Source organism: Micropterus dolomieu, linkage group LG13, assembly GCF_021292245.1.
Source record: "Micropterus dolomieu isolate WLL.071019.BEF.003 ecotype Adirondacks linkage group LG13, ASM2129224v1, whole genome shotgun sequence".
NCBI classification, from domain to species: domain Eukaryota; kingdom Metazoa; phylum Chordata; class Actinopteri; order Centrarchiformes; family Centrarchidae; genus Micropterus; species Micropterus dolomieu.
Genome location: NC_060162.1, coordinates 29338657 through 29345115, shown reverse-complemented (window position 1 = coordinate 29345115; position 6459 = coordinate 29338657). Strand labels below are relative to the sequence as shown.

The 6459-nt window shown below is 39.9% G+C and overlaps 1 protein-coding gene across 1 annotated transcript in view; it reads left to right on the top strand.

The window, feature by feature from the left end:
* slc27a6 (solute carrier family 27 member 6) overlaps positions 1-1274 on the top strand; it is a 74415-nt gene extending 73141 nt beyond the window's left edge. The window contains exon 11 of the transcript XR_006827920.1: positions 19-1274. The gene's annotated coding sequence lies outside the window, so the exon portion shown is untranslated. The remainder of the gene's footprint in view (positions 1-18) is intronic.
* Positions 1275-6459: the final 5185 nt, after the last annotated feature.

The following is a 6459-nucleotide window of genomic DNA, read 5'->3' as shown; positions in this document are numbered from 1 at the left end:
ATTTCACAACATTGACAGGTGAAACACGTCACTTCTCTCAGTGATTATGCCCAGCTTCTACCTAAAGCTATTAAACAACAGTTTTCATTTGCATCGCTAAAGGTGAACTAACTTAATTACCTGTCCAGCAGAAAACAGGGAACTTCAGCTCCGCTTTGAAAATATTTGTCCAGCATCAGTGCCTTCTATCTGGGAAAATTCACAATGAATATATCCTTTATTTCTGCCGTCATCTGTCTGTATCTGTCCCGACTTCGCCTGGCTTCATCATGTTTTGCACGTGCTAAATAATAGGTGTGCTCCTCCATTTGTCCAAATTGCACTTCTCTTCTTACTTCTAATAAACCAGATGACTACTCAGAGACTGTATATTATTATTACAGGCATCTGCACTGCCGGAATTACATAGTAAACACGCTCTGGAGAGCAGTTTGTCTGTTTTCGGCTACTGTAGAAACATGGCGACCTCCATGTAAGGGGAACCTGCAGTTAAGTAGATATAAATGGCTCATTCTAAGGTAATAACACGGTTCATTATGTAAGGTCTTTATACACCACTGAAAACATAGTTATTATATTGCACTGTCAATAAATCCTCAGAAATATTACACACTGAACCTTTAATCCATTAATAATCAGTTAAAGGTGTTATTCAGGTTGGGGTTTTGGTTTTTGTTAAGGGTCTAAAATATTTTCAGGTACAAATGAATTATATTTTTATAGGTTTTAATAGGTCTATACAATACCCTAATTGGGACTAAAATAATGAATACATTTATAATAATGTAGCAACCTTAAACTGTGCAGATAATCCATTAAAATACCTTTAATATAATATATTTTTCCATTAAATTGTACACTGATAGTTCCCCTAAATTCCCATTAAAGTGCCTTAAATACATCAGTACTCACTGATAAATTGATTTATTGATTGATTAACTTTAAGGGATTCAGTTTAATAGCTTAAGAAATGATTGATCAAATGTGGATTGTAACTTTTGTAACAAACAAAAGAAATGGTTCACAGATGTGTTTTTGCAGCTTTCCTGGCACTTTGTCAAATGTTAATTTGATCAACATTTATCCAGATATTTAGTTTTCACTGATTTTACTGTAGCCAATCAGATTTGAATCCACAATTTCCCACATTATATCTACCAATCACAGCACACACTGTATGTTTGTTCAGTTCATATTTTGTATTTAGGAAATAAAAATAACCATATATTGTCTTGACTGTGAGTGATTTGAAAATAAAGTCCCCATACTGCCAAGATCAAGTATATCAAAAGTTTTTCCCATTTGTTTTTTAGTGCTGTGAAAATTCTGTTTTAGTTATTATTAGAAACTGTAGAACCATTCTATGTTTTTCTGTTTTAGTTCTCTTCACGTTTTTATGTTGTAATGTACTACTCCTAGCAGGAAGTTGTTGTAACTTGACTGTACATGCTCATATCTGTACCAAATGTTAGATGTTTAATAAGAGTCCCGCCCTGAACACATGTACATGCCGACATTCTTCACAGTCATAGCGCCACCTGCTGGCAACAGGAAATGACCTTTTAACGAAGCAACGTCCGTGGCACGTTACACCTACATGTATGAAATTTGTCATCTCCAGACGTACTAAAAATTTTTGGATGATTTACACACTCGGCACTTTAACAAACTCCTAGAGAATTAGTCTGACCGACTTCAGATTTTCACTGTTGAGTCTAATCCCACAGATTATTAAAGTTGTACAAATGGGGTTTTTGAGAAATGGCGTGCCCGTGGCGTGGCATCCAAAATAGATGATGCGCCATGAAACAGGAAGTTGTTGTAACTTGCATGCTCACATCCGCACCAAACTACATATTTGATAAGAGTCCCGCCCTGAACATATCTACAACCCAAATTCACCCGTAGTCACAGGGCCACCTGCTGACAACAGGAAGTGACTGTGTTTACGCTGTGATGAACTACTTCTTGCAAGTTGGCTATATGTACTTCAAAACACATTGATGATGTCATGTTGTAAAGCCTGTAAGTTTTCCTTTAACAGCGTATCCTTGGCGTGGTGGCGAAGTTTAGTCGTGAAACAGGAAGTCATCGTAACTTAACTGTACATGCTCAAATCTGTACCAATCTGTGCGTGCTTCATAACTTTTCCGCCCTGAACACATCTACACACCAATAACCACCTGTAGTCGTAGCGGCAGGTGCTCTGCAGCGCCACAAAGAGGACACAGGAAGTGACGTATAACACCTTAATGCAGTGTCCGAAGCGCGTAGCAAATTCACAGCCGCACCGGCAAAGCTTTACAATCTGCAACATGAATGTCTCACACCTCGACACACAGGTGAAAGCATGAAAATGAATGGGCTGAGCTAAGCACTTGATGTTTCAAAAGCCTGAGACGGCCCTGTTGAGCATTATGTAATGTTACGAGTTGTCATCAACTCAAGTAGTTCACCTGTCACCTGGGGCCTGTAACCACAAAGCAAGTTCAACATACCCAGGATATCTTTTCATTATCTGGCTTCACTAACTAACAATCGAGATTGTGATAAGTGGTCACATGAAGCTGGTTATCAGCTAGGTAAGTTAACTCAGGGTTTCCCAATCCAGCCATGAGCGTGTTTACATAAAAGAGGCGGTGTTAGAGGCAGATGACCAATCGCAAACATGGACAAGTCTACTGGAAGCAGAGCGTCATATTTTACAAACAAAGAGCAAACTGTAGTAGTAGTAAATAGACATAGTCAAAGTAGTACAGCTGCAGAAATGCAGAAAATCGCAGACAGTGTGAATGCCTAAATGAACAGGCGTAGTCTATAATTATGCATTTATTTGATGTGTCCTTATGGCGTCTATGAAAATAGTAGCCGTATTCTTTGAGCTGTGTCGGCGTTTCCACTTTAAAAGACTCGGGCACTGAATAAGTGGTCGCTCAGACTCCCTTTTAATAACTTCTAGTCACTTCAAAAATTACATTAATGTAGCCTATTTAACACACTGAAAAATGTTCCAAACATTGTTCTAAATTAACTTCATAAAGCAACGAAACGAAAAATCCATTCATGCCATAAAATGTGCTCAAATATTGGTGAAAGATTTAGGCTACTGAAAACTCTCCCACATTACCTAAAGGCTTGTCCCACTACGCAAAAGTCTTGTATTATAGAGACTTGACCAGTCTCTATAATACCAGATACATACTAACCTAAAATAAATATATAATAAAATAAAATTCATATTAAACTTAATTTCAATAGGCCTAACAAACTATATGCTATGCTCATAATATTCAGCCTCACATAAGAAAAATGAAACCCATTTATTTTAACAGATGCAACAGGCTGTTTGAAACGGACTTGGGAGCAATAAAAAATATAAAATCCATTCAAAGCGGTAGGTAGGCTTAGACTACTGTCACATCTTAAAAACCTACAAGGCCTTGTAGCCTACTTCAATCAGTCTCTGTAGGATGATATTGCTATACAAAATTTTATTTGCATCACCGCAACAAACAGAAAAGCAGCCTTTAAAGTAGTCTGCGGGATCGTCCACAGGTGGTAATTTTCCAAGAGAACTGATTGGTCAGTAGACGGTATTTTTATAGAATTGATCTCTTATCTGGAACATGTCTGGCACCAGAAGTGGTACTTTGAGGACAAACACTCTACCTCTATGCTATTGAATGACCCTCCTCAACAATTTTAAGTATTGTTGATGGTAAAGTGCATTTGCCTTTTCAGCTGTCATTTTGGTATTTTTAGTTAGAGCTTGAGCAGCTGCGCATGACAATATATAGCATGTGTCTACACTTGAGACAGGAAAGAGGATTTTGCGAGTTGGGAGAGAGAAGGAATAGTTTCTGCTGGAGTCAATGGGAGCTTGACTGTAACGATGGATTGGCGACCTGTCCAGGGTGTACCCCACCTTTCGCCCAATGTCAGCTGGGATAGGCTCCAGCCCCCCGCGACCCTGTATGCAGGATAAGCGGTTGACGATGGATGGATGGATGGATCAGTTAAGGGGTAAATCTAAACCACTGGGGGGAAAAATGGAATTTAGAGAGAGAAATGACATGTAGCTACATTGTGGCAACTTTTTTGTGCTTATGGAGGTGAATATATGCAACTGGCAGCAGTTTACAATACTGAGATACAGATACTAAACCTTCCTGTGTCTTGGCGAAGTGTGGAACTTTGCCACCACGGACCGAAAACTCACACAAGCTTCACAACATAGCATCATCACTGTGTTATGGGTTTTCTGGGGCAGTTTTGAAGTTGATATTGCCAACATATCACAGTATGACGCATGGTGGTATGACTTTGAGTGAATGTTGGCTGTTTTCAAGGTAGGACTGTTATCACACGTGTCAAATTTGGTACAGATGTGAGCATTTACACTTAAGTTATAGCAACTTCCTGTTTCGTGACAAATCATTGATATTTGAATACATGCCACGGGCACCTCCGGTCGACCAAAACTCATTTGTACATTGTGTAATCATCAATGAGTAATCACCAAAGTCGATCGGACTAATTCTCTAGGAGGAGTTCATTAAACTCCGGAGTATGTAATTCGCCAAGTATGACTATTAAATCCAAAACGGCCAACTTGCTGTTGGTTGTCGGCCTGCCTGGTGTGCGAGCAAAGTTTAGCAAGTTTTCGAGGAAGTTTAGGCCGTCAAAAATGCATGCATTTTCAGAAATATTTCTTCAGTTCAACATGCCGTGAATGGGATTTGATCCATCGAGCCACCTCAAGAAGATCTCAGGCGACTCCTCCATCGCCGGCTGTTTCAGAGATGACAGCGAGGAGGAGTACAGAGACCTGATTGAGAGCTTCATTGGATGGTGTGACAGCAACCACCTCCAGCTCAACACAGGAAAAACCAAGGAGCTGGTGGACTTCAGACACACCCCCACAACCCTGTTGTAATAAGGGGTGAGGGAGTAGAGATGGTGGACAACTACAAGTTTCTGGGGTGAACTCAACAATAAACTGGACTGGACAGACAACACCGAGCCCTTTTACAGGAAAAGACAGAGGAGACTGTTCTTCTTGAGGAGGATCAGGTCCTTCAATGTGTGCACCAGGCTGCTACGGATATTCTACCAGTCTGTAGTGGCCAGTGTCATCTTCTTCACTGTGGTTTGCTGGGGAGGTGGCATCGGGAATTGTGGCGCCAACGAACTGGGCGAGCTGGTGAGGAAGGCCAGCTCAGTGGTGGAGATGGAACTGGACAGTGTTCAGACAGTGACTGACAGGAAGATGAGAGGGAAGCTGAAAACCATCATGGAGAACTCCTCTCATCCTCTCTATGCTGAGCTGAGGCAGCTCAGGAGCACCTTCAGTCAAAGAGTCATCCAGCCCCAAGCCTCAAAGCTTTTTGGAGGCTCTTTTGTCCCATCAGCCATCAGCACCCAACTGACGGATGTTCCTGATTATATTTCAGACATTTATCTGGTGGTAAATGGTTGTAAATAATTATTATTGATTATATAGTGTAAATAGTGTGTTAATACTTCTTCACTGAATGTTAATTGTATATTGATCGCATATAATGTGCTTTCAGTTTATATTTATGTATACATCTATGCTGAATGTTCTACAATACGGCATCTGTTCTTTTATATTCCTTTGTGCTGCTATGTCAACCGAAATTTCTCATATGGGGGATTAATAATGTTATGTCTTATCTCATCGACCTTTGTATCTGAAGGGCAAGCCCATTACCACTGCGCTCTTGAGATACACTGTAAAAGTAATGCTTTTAACTTCCATGATTTTGAATGGACATGAAATGCCTCTAAAACACCAACAGAGGGTGCTTAATGACCAAAAATTCCTGGCACACCACTGTTTTGCTTGTAAATATACAGGTGCTGGTCATATAATTAGAATATCATCAAAAAGTTGATTTATTTCAGTAATTCCATTCAAAAAGTGAAACTTGTAAAATGTATACATTCATTCCACACAGACTGATATATTTCAAGTGTTCATTCCTTTTAATTTTGATGATTATAACTGACAACTAATGAAAATCCCAAAATGAGTATCTCAGAAAATTAGAATATTGTGAAAAGGTTCAATATTGAAGACACCTGGTGCCACACTCTAATCAGCTAATTAACTCAAAACACCTGCAAAGGCCTTTAAATGGTCTCTCAGTCTAGTTCTGTAGGCTACACAATCATGGGGAAGACTGCTGACTTGACAGCTGTCCAAAAGACGACCATTGACACCTTGCACAAGGAGGGCAAGTCACAAAAGGTCATTGCTAAAGAGGCTGGCTGTTCACAGAGCTCTGTGTCCAAGCACATTAATAGAGAGGCGAAGGGAAGGAAAAGATGTGGTAGAAAAAAGTGGACAAGCAATAGAGATAACCGCACCCTGGAGAGGATTGTGAAACAAAACCCATTCAAAAATGTGGGGGAGATTCACAAAGAGTGGACTGC